The sequence below is a fragment of the Nicotiana tabacum genome, chromosome 5 (genome assembly GCF_000715075.1).
Source record: "Nicotiana tabacum cultivar K326 chromosome 5, ASM71507v2, whole genome shotgun sequence".
Classification (NCBI taxonomy): Eukaryota; Viridiplantae; Streptophyta; class Magnoliopsida; order Solanales; family Solanaceae; genus Nicotiana; species Nicotiana tabacum.
In genome coordinates this window covers 165376628-165387777 of record NC_134084.1, presented here as the reverse complement: position 1 = coordinate 165387777, position 11150 = coordinate 165376628, and positions in this window count along the sequence as shown.

Genomic DNA, 11150 nt, shown 5'->3' with positions numbered 1-11150 from the left:
TTTGGAACTTAGAAAAATTTGTAGAATTTTAGCTGGTGTGCCCAGGTCTGCAGGCTTCGCATTTCCGAAGCCTGGCTCGCAAATGCGAAGGCTAGATCGCAAATGCGAAACCAGCCCAGGCCTACCTTGGCTCGCAAATGCGAAGATTTGCCAATGGGCCAGTGATCGCAAATGCGACCTATGTATCGCGAATGCAAAGTCGCAAATGCGACACTATTTTCGCAAATGCGAAAGTTCAGCATTTTTGAAGGGTTCGCAAATGCGAATCCTGTTTCGCAATTCTCAAGTTAGCAGAGGTTGGGGTTCGCAATTCCCATACCTACGACCTGCAACTTTCATACTTAGCCGATTTTAAACCCATTTTTTATATCCTCTAAAAACATAAACACATTAGGGCGATTTTTCAAAGGCTTCTTCTTCTCCAAATCAATTGTAAGTCGTTTTTAACTCAATTCCTTCAATCATTAATATCTTTTAACATAATTTCAACTTAAAATCAATGATTTTCATGGGGAAAATTGGGTGTTTTGGGTAGGACCTAGGTTTTTTAAAAATTGGGGATTTAGACCTTCATTTGAGGTCCGATTTCAAAACAAATTATATATTTGGGTTCGTGGGGGAATGGGTAATCGGGTTTTGGTTCAAACCTCAGGTTTTGACCATGTGGGCCCGGGGCAATTTTTGACTTTTCGGGTAAAACTTTGGAAAACTCATTTTTATGCATTCAAATTGATTCATTTGGCGTTTATTGATGTAATTAAGTAACTTGTGACTAGATACGAGCGAATTGGTGGTGGAATCAAGGGGTAAATCTATAATTGAATCGTGAATTGTATTCGTGGCATCGAGGTAAGTGTTTGGTCTAACCTTAGCATGAGGGATTAGGAGTTGTGTCCTATTTGCTAATTTCTTCTTGTTGAGTACGACGTATAGACATGGTGATGAGTATCTATACGTTGGTGTCGAGCATGATCGTGAATCTTAAATTGATAGTTATTGTGTTCTTAAACATTACTATGGATGCTTTAATTGATGACTCTCTATATTGAGCAAAGATCTAGTTTATTCTCGTGGATTTTATTTATGAATGAGTATTGGTATTAATTGAGTTGAGTAGAAGTTGAGTTAGGATTGGTTATAGTTGATTCTCCCTTGCCAGGATGTTTGTTTCGATATTGTTGCTCCCTTGCCGGGAAGTTATTATATTGCTTTTGTTCCCTTGCTGGGATTCCTTGTGATTTTGTGTTAGCTTATAAATGGGAGCGGGTGGTACGCCTACCACAAGATATGATTAAATGGGAGCGGGTGGTACGCCTACCACAAGACATGATAAAATGGGAACGGGTGGTACACCTACCACAAGATATGATGAAATAGGAGCGGGTGGAATGCCTACCACGAGATTTGAGGAAATGGGAGCGGGTGGTATGCCTACCACAAGACATAATAAAATGGGAACGGGTGGTACGCCTACCACAAGAGTTAATAAAATGGGAGCGAGTGATACGCCTACATATGAGAAATGGGATTGGGTTGCACGCCTGCAACAAGATGTGAACAGAAAGTGAAATTTGCCTTTGTTTTCCTTATCCTTATTAGAAGTTAAATTTTTGTTTCCTTATAATTCTCTTGAGATTCTGTTTTATCTGTTATTCCCCGAAGCATGTTTCCCCTTCCCAGTTTTAATTGTTGTTCTAGTTTATTTTTCTACTCTATATATATATATCACTGCACAAGTTTATATTTATTTTTCCGCCATATATTATATAACTGCACAGGTTTATCTGGAGTCTGGTTCTAGCCTCGTCACTACCTCGCCGGGGTTAGGCCAGACACTTACCAGCACATGGGGTCAGTTATGCTAATGCTACACTCTGCACTTATGTGCAGATACCGGAGCAGCATTGGGTCAGCAACAGTAGCTCGGGAGCCAGCCTTTAGCCTACCGAGATCCCGAGGTAGTCCTACAGGCATCCGCAGGCCCGACATCTCTTTTATCTATTTAGATGTTCTGTTTTCATTTGTATCCGAGACAGACTATATTTCTTTTGTTTCATACACTTGTATGTAACATTCTTAGACAGTCCGTGAATGTTGTGACACCAGTTTCTGGGTAGAGGCATATGTTGATTTCCAAATTATTTTGGTTTATTTTGTTTAAATCTTCCGTTTAATCTCATATTCCGCCATTGTTTAATTGTTTATCACATGTTAAAGCAAGTTGTTAAGGGGATTAAAACAAAGAAGTAAAGAATTTTCTAAATTTCGTAGCTTACCTAGCTTCTACGAGTAGGCGCCATCACGACTCCCGAGGGTGGGAAATCCAGGTCGTGACAAGTTGGTATCAGAGCTCTAGGTTACATAGGTCTCACAATTCATGGACAAGCTCAGTAGAGTCTGAGGGATCAGTACGGAGACGTCTGTATTTATTCCCCAAAGGCTAAGAGTTAGGAAAAAACTTCACATTTGTTCTTTCTTAGTGCGGTTCTGTTTCTCAATGCTAATTGAACTTATACTTTGTTCTTTCGCAGATGGCGAGAACACGCGCTTCCTCATCCACAGCTCAGCAGCCCGAGCCCCTGACAGCAGCTCCCACGAGGGGCATAGGGTGAGGCCGAGGCCGTGCTAGAGGCTGAGGTAGGGGTAGAGCTCAACCCCGAGCAGCAGCATTAGTGGCGGAGCCTCAGGTTGATTTTGATAAGGAGGTTCCGGCCCCAGCAGTTTCGGTGGGCCCAGCTCAGGTCCCAGAGGGGTTTATTGCTACCCCAATTCTTCAGGACACTCTGGTCCGATTAGTGGGCCTAATGGAGAGTGTCACCCGAGCAGGCTTGCTTCCTATAGCACCAGTCGTCTCTCAGGCTAGAGGAGGGGCTCAGACTCCTGCTACTCGCACTCCGGAGCAGGTAGCTCCCCAAATTCAGACTTCATCGGTTCAGCCAGTTGGAGCAGTACAGACGAGTGTGGTAGCTCAAATCGGTGATAGAGCAGATATGTCTGTCGATGCTTTATGGAGGCTGGATAGGTTCACCAAGCTCTTCACTTCTACTTTTTGCGGTGCATCTACCCAGGATCCCCAGGATTATCTAGACAGCTGCTATGAGGTTCTCAGGAACATGGGTATAGTTGAGACCAATAGGGTTGATTTTGCTATATTTTGCTTGTCTGGATCCGCCAAGACCTGGTGGAGGGATTTCTGTTTGGCTAGACCAGCCGGATCGCCATCTTTGACTTGGGAGCAGTTCACACAGCTATTTCTGGAGAAGTTTCTCCCCATTACTCAGAGAGAGGCCTATCGGAGGCAGTTTGAGCACCTTCAGTAGGGTTTCATGACTGTTACCCAATATGAGACCAGGTTCATCAACTTAGCTCGCCATGCTCTTGTCATACTTCCTACCGAGAGAGAGAGGGTGAGGAGGTTTATTAATGGTCTTATTCAGCCGATTCGTCTTCAGATTGCTAGGGAGACTAAGAGTGAGATATCTTTCCAGGAGGTGGCCAACGTGGCCAGGAGAGTGGAGATGGTTCTGTCACAAAGAGGTGGTCATGGGTCGGATAAGAGGCCCCATCATTCGGGCAGATTCAGTGGTACCTCATCTGGAGGTAGAGATTCATATGGTAGAGGCCATCCCCCTAGGCCTTTCAAGTCAGCACTTCAGATTTCTCACGGTGCTTCAGGTAGCCGTGGTCCTCAGATGCAGTATTCTGATCAGCAGTCCTATAGTGCACCACCAACACCTATCAGTGCACCACCGCTTCAGAGTTTCCAGCATCGTCAGCCCCAGCAGCCGAGGGTTTGTTTTACTTGTAGTGACATGAGGCATATTGCTAGGTATTTTCCTCGAGCTTCGAGCAGTTCTCCGCATCAGGGCTCCCGTGCTATGGTCCAGGCACCAGGTGTCCCACAGGCCGACCAGCCAGCTAGAGGTGGGGGTAGAGGTGCTAGAGGTGGAGAGCGGTGCTAGAGGTGGAGCTCAAGCCGCTAGAGGTGGAGGCCAGCCAACTGCAGGCCATCGTGGAGATATGGTTCAGGGTGGTGGGGTCCAGCCCCGATGTTATGCTCTCCTAGCCAGGCCCGAGGCTGAGGCTTCAGATACAGTTATTACAGGTACGGTTCTGGTTTGTGATAGAGATGCTTCAGTGTTATTTGATCCAGGGTCTACATATTAGTATGTATTATCTTATTTTGCACCGTATCTGGTCATGCCTAGTAATATACTAAGTATTCCTATTTATGTGTCTACACCGGTGGGTGATTCTATTGTGGTTGATCGAGTCTATCATTCTTGTGTTGTGGTGATTAGGGGTCTTGAGACTCGTGTAGATTTGTTGCTTTTAGACATAGTCGATTTCGATGTTATATTGGGATGGACTGGTTATCACCTTACCACGCTATCTTGGACTGTCATGCCAAGACTGTGACCTTAGCTTTACCGAGTATGCCTCGTTTAGAGTGGAGAGGGACTCCTGGTCATTCTACCCATAGTGTTATCTCTTATGTGAAGGCTCAGCGCATGGTCGAGAAGGGGTGTTTGGCCTATTTGGCATATGTTTGTGATTCTAATGCTGAGGTTCCCTCTATTGATTATGTGCCCCTTGTTCGTGAGTTTCCTGAGGTATTCCCTTCAGACTTGTCGGGTATGCCACCCGCTAGGGATATTGATTTTTGCATTGATTTGGCTCCAGGCACTTAGCCCATTTCTATCCTGCCGTATCGTATGGCCCCGTCTGAGTTGAAAGAGTTGAAGGAACAGTTGCAAGACTTGCTTGAGAAGGGTTTCATTAGACCCAGCATTTCGTAGTGGGGTGCGCCGGCATTGTTTGTCAAGAAAAAAGACGGATCGATGAGGATGTATCTTGGTTACCGGCAGTTAAACAAGGTTACGATCAAGAATAAGTATCCATTGCCGATGATTGATGATTTGTTTGATCAGCTTCATGGTGCCAAGGTATTTTTAAAGATTGACTTGAGATCTGGCTACTATCAGTTGAGGATTACGGCATACGATGTCCCTAAGACAGCTTTCTGCACTCGGTACAGGCATTATGAGTTCTTAGTTATGTCATTCGGATTGACAAATGCCCCAGCAACTTTCATGGATTTGATGAACCGAGTGTTCAAGCCTCATTTGGATTCGTTCGTGATAGTCTTCATTGATGATATTTTAATATATATTCCCGCAGCTGGGAGGAGCACGAGCAGTATCTCAGAGTGGTTCTTCAGACTCTGAGGGATAGTCAGCTATATACTAAGTTCTCGAAGTGTGAGTTCTGGCTGATTTCAGTTGCATTCCTGGGTCATGTTGTATCAGCAGAGTGTATTCAGGTAAATCCAAAGAAGATTGAGGTAGTCAAGAACTTGCCTAGACCAGCATCAGCTACAGAGATTCAAAGTTTCTTGGGATTGACAGGCTACTATCGTCGGTTCATGGAGGGGTTTTCATCTATCGTAGCCCCGATGACCAGGTTGACCTAGAAGGGTGCCTAGTTCAGATCGTCGGACGAGTGTGAGGCGAGCTTTCAGAAGCTCAGTACAGCTCTGTCTATGACATCGATATTGGTTTTGCCCATAAGTTCATGGACTTATACAGTTTATTGTGATGCATCTCGTGTTAGGCTTGGTGCAGTGTTGATGCAGGATGGCAAGGTCATTGTTTATGCTTTGCGGCAGTTGAAGATTCATGAGAAGAACTATCCAGTTCATGATTTGGAGTTGGCAGCCATTGTTCACGCATTGAAGATTTAGAGGCATTATCTGTATGGCGTGGCATGTGAAGTGTTCACGGATCACAAGAGTCTTCAGTATTTGTTCAAGCAAAAGGAGTTGAATTTGAGGTAGAGAAGGTGGTTGGAGTTGTTGAAGGATTATGATTTCACTATCTTATATCACCAAGGAAAGGCCAATGTGGTGGCCGATGCCTTGAGTAGAAAGTCAATCAGTATGGGTAGTCTTGCTTATATTCTGGTTGGTGAGAGGCCGTTTGCTTTGGATGTTCAGGCTTTTGCCAATCAGTTCGTGAGGTTGGATGTCTCTGAGCCCAGCTGTGTGCTAGCTTGCAGAGTCGCTCGTTCTTCGTTATTAAAGCGTATTCGTGATCGGCAGTATGATGATCCCCATTTGTGTGTCCTTAGAGACATGGTGCAGCGCAAAAGTGCCAAGCAGGTTACCTTAAGTGATGATGGAGTTTTGAGATTGCAGGGTCGAGTATGTGTGCCTAATGTGGATGGGCTTCGGGAGTTGATCTTAGAGGAGGCCCATAAATCCTGGTACTCTATTCATCCGGGCGCCGCAAAAATGTATCAGGATTTGCGGCAGTATTATTGGTGGCGTAGAATGAAGAATGATATCATTGTATATGTAGCTCGGTGTTTGAATTGTCAGCAGGTTAAGCACGAGCATCAGAGGCCTAGTGGTTTATTTCAGAGGATTAATCTTCCCGAGTGGAAGTGGGAGCGGATCACTATGGATTTTGTTGTTGGACTCCCGCAGACTCGGAAGAAGTCCGACGCAGTATGGGTCATTGTTGATAGGCTGACCAAGTCAGCGCATTTCAATCCTGTGGCAGTCTCCTATTCATTCGAGAGGTTAGTTGAGATATATATCCAGGAGATTGTTCGTCTGCCTGTATCTATCATTTCAGACTGAGGTACGCAGTTTACCTCGCAGTCCTGGAGAGCAGTTCAGCGAGAGTTAGACACTCAGGTTGAGTTGAGCACAGCATTTCATCCTAAGATGGACGGGCAGTCCGAGCAGACTATTCAGATTCTTGAGGATATGCTCCGAGCCCGTGTCATCGATTTTGGAGGGTCGTGGGATCAGTTCTTGCCTTTAGTAGAGTTTGCCTACAACAACAGCTACCAGTCGAGAATCCAAATGGCTCCTTATGAGGCTTTATATGGTAGGCGGTGTCGGTCTCTAGTTGGATGGTTTGAGCCGGGAGAGGCTCAGTTATTGGGTACGGATCTGGTTCAGGAGGCCTTGGACAAGGTCAGGATTATTCAGGATAGGCTTCGTACAGCTCAGTCCAGGCAAAAGAGTTATGCAGACCACAAGGTTCGAGATATGGCTTTTATGGTGGGTAAGGGGGTATTGCTCCGAGTGTCGCCTATGAAGGACGTGAAGAGATTTGGGAAGAAGGGCAAGCTTAGCCCTAGGTTCATTGGTCCGTTTGAGATCCTTGATCGAGTGGGAGGGGTGGCTTATAGACTTGCATTACCGCCGAGCTTATCAGCCGTGCATCTAGTGTTTCATGTGTCCATGCTTTGGAAGTATCATGGCGATCCATCCCACGTGTTAGATTTCAGCACTGTCTAGGTGGACAAGGACTTGTCTTATGAGGAAGAGTCGGTAGCCATTCTAGACCGGCAGGTTCATCAGTTGAGGTCGAAGATTTTTCCTTCTGTTCGTGTTCAGTGGAGAGGTCAGCCTCCTGAGGCATCGACCTGGGAGTCCGAGTCCGATATGCGGAGCCGTTATCCCCATCTTTTCCCCGACTCAGGTACTTCCTTCTTCTGTCCGTTCGAGGACGAACGGTTGTTTTAGAGGTGAAGAATGTGATGAACCAAAAGGTCATCACTTACTTTAAATTAAATTCTGTGTTCTAAGGCCTTGAAAACCTCATTTAGAGTCGCCTCAATTCGCGTGCGCAGTCCGGGCGCGTAGTCGGAAAGCTTAAATATGAAATTCTGTGAAAATGATAAAATTTGGATATAAAATGAGTTAATTTGACTTCGGTCAATGTTTTGGGTAAACGGATCCGGACCCATGATTTGACAGTTCCGAAGGGTCCGTAGGAAAATATGGGACTTGGGCGTATACCCGGAATCAAATTCCGAGGTCCCAAGCCCGAGAAATAAATTTTTAAAGGAAATTGTTTTCTGAAATATTTTAAGGAAAATTGAAACGAAATTTGCTTAGAACATGATGGTATCGGGCCCATATTTTGTTTACGGCGCCCGGTATAGGTCTTATATATGATTTAAGACGTTTTGTGAAATTTGGTGAAAACGGAGTTTATTTGACGTGAATTGGACTTCCGGTTAAGGAGTTATGAACTTTGAGAGTTCTTGATGAAAATGTTGAATTTTGAGGTTTAATTCATGATTTTACATGTTATTTTGATGAAGTGATCGCACGAGTAGGTCCATATGATGTTTTTGAGTTAGTATGCACACTTTGTTTGAAGTTTCGAGGGCTCGAGTGAGTTTCGGGATATTTTAGACTTAAAACCAGAAGTTGCAGGTCTCTGAACCCACCAGTGCGGTCCGCGGTCGACCTTGTGCGGTGCGCGGTGGAGGTTGTGCAGCTGCAGTCGACTTTGTGCGATCCGCACAGGGCGCTGATGTGCGGTCCGCGCAGGGCACTGGACCGCAGTACCCTCAGGAAGGCCTGTGCGACCGCAGTCCATTTTGTGCGGTCCGCACAGGGGTCTGAGAGAGGTATAAATAGATGGGATTTTCAATCATTGTGCATTTTTCAAAACCCAAAAACATAAGAGGCAATTTTTCAAACAACATTTCTTCTCCAAATCAATTGTAAGTCATTTTTAACTAGTTTTCTTCAATCATTAACATCTTTTAACATGATTTCAACTTCAAATCAATGATTTTCATGGGGAAATTGAGTATTTTGGGTAGAACCTAGGTTTTTCAAAAATTAGGGATTTGGACCTCGACTTGAGGTCCGATTTAAAAATAAATTACATATTTGAGCTTGTGGGGGTATGGGTAATTGGGTTTTGGTTCGAACCTCGGATTTTGACCAGGTGGGCCCGGGAGCAATTTTGACTTTTTGGGTAAAAACTTTGGAAAACTCATTTTCATGCACTCAAATCGATTCATTTAGCGTTTATTAATATAATAAGGTAAGTTGTGACTAAATACGAGCGAATTGGCGGCGGAATCAATGGGTAAAGCTATAATTGAAACTTGAGTTGTGTTCGAGGCATCGAGGTAAGTGTCCGGCCTAACCTTAGCTTGAGGGATTAGGAGTTGTGTCCTATTTGCTAATTGCTTCTTGTTGAGTACGACGTATAGGCATGTGACGATTATCTATACGTCGGTGTCGAGCATGACCGTGAGTCTTAAATTAATAGTTGTTGTGTTCTTAAACGTTACTACGGATGCTTTAATTGATGACTCTCGATATTGAGTAAAGATCTAGTTTATTCTCGTGGATTTTATTTATGAATGAGTATTGCTATTAATTGAGCTGAGTAGAAGTTGAGTTAGGATTGGTTATAGCTGATTCTTCCTTGCCGGGATATTTGTTTCGATATTGTTGCTCCCTTGCCGGGAAGTTATTATATTGCGTTTGTTCCCTTGCCGGGATTCCTTGTGATTTTGTGTTGGCTTGTAAATAGGAGTGGGTGGTATGCCTACCACAAGATATGATAAAATGGGAGCGGGTGGTACGCCTATCACGATATTTGATGAAATGGGAGCGGGTGGTATGTCTACCACAAGACATGATGAAATAGGAGCGATGGTACGCCTACCATAAGACATAATAAAATGGGAACGGGTGGTACACCTACCACAAGAGTTAATGAAATGGGAGCGGGTGATACACCTACCATAAGATATGAGAAATGGGATCGGGTTGCACGCCTGCAACAAGATGTGAACAGAAAGTGAAATTTGCCTTTGTTTTCCTTATCCTTATTAGAAGTTAAATTTTGGTTTCCTTATAATTCTCTTGAGATTCTGTTTTATCTGTTATTCCCTGAAGCATGTTTCCCCTTCCCAACTTTAATTGTTGTTCTAGTTCATTTTTACGCATGTTTCCCCCTCCCATCTTTACTTGTTTATTTCTGTATTTTCTTTCCTACTGTATATATTTGAACTGCACAGGTTTATCTGGAGCCTGGTCCTAGCCTCGTCACTACCTCACCGGGGTTAGGCTAGGCACTTACCAGCACATGGGGTCGGTTGTGCTGATGCTACACTATGCACTTACGTGCAGATACCGGAGCAGCACTGGGTCAGCAACAGTAGCTCAGGAGCCAGCCTTCAGTCCACCGAGATCCAGAGGTAGTCCTGCAGGCGTCTGCAGGCCCGGCATCTCTTCTATCTATTTAGATGTTCTGTTTTCTTTTGTATCCGAGACAGACTATATTTGTTTTGTTTCAGACACTTGTATGTAGCATTCTTAGACAGTCCGTGAATGTTGTGACACTGGTTTCTGGGTAGAGGCATATGTTAATTTCCGAATTATTTTGGTTTATTTTGTTTAAGTCTTCCGCTTAATCTCATATTCCGCCATTGTTAAATATATATCACCTGTTAAAGCAAGTTGTTAAAGGGATTAAAACAAAGAAGTAAAGAATTTTCTAAATTTCATGGCTTGCCTAGCTTCTACGAGTAGGCGTCATCACGACTCCCGATGGTGGGAAATCCGGGTCGTGACATATAACAATTAAGGTTGGGATTGAATCCCTTGATTTCTGGAATGAATAAAAGGTGATAAATATATGGGCCCAGTCACCTGCCATGTGGACCGTTTATTATTATATAATTTTAATAGATGCATCTATTCTTTGGTCACATGTGCATTTGTTATCAACTTGCAGTTTGGCTTTTGCAAGATTGCATGCTCAAATTATTAGAGCATGATTCCAAATTATAAATTATGATGATTTATCTTGATAATACTGGTTTAAATCCAAGTTGGTTTAACAGAAATAGTATTCCTCCAATTATAGCTAAATCATTGGTTATGAGAATAAAACTCCCAAAAACGAAATTTGGTATGAGATGTATTATTTAATATACAGCAGCACTTGTACACATCTAACCAAGTTATGAAAATTTTTCCCTATCACAATCGGTTCAGGGTCAGGAACCAAATAATTTCTATATAGAAATATGGATGTGCTATATGATTTAATTATGCCACCACAATGCACAGAGATGGGTTTCCAAAGAAGGTTGGGAAATATGTTGGTGATCCCAACATTAGAGAGAGAAAATGGACAGCTGAGAAAGTGATACGTGAAATGAATTATTATGAATACATATAGATCCTCGTACAAGAAAATATGAACTTGAAGTTCAAGTGATAATTAATTTACAAATTATTGCCAGACGCATTTGCTGACCCAAAGCTAAATATCATATTTCAGCTGTTAATGCTCAAAATAGAATAAAATTCA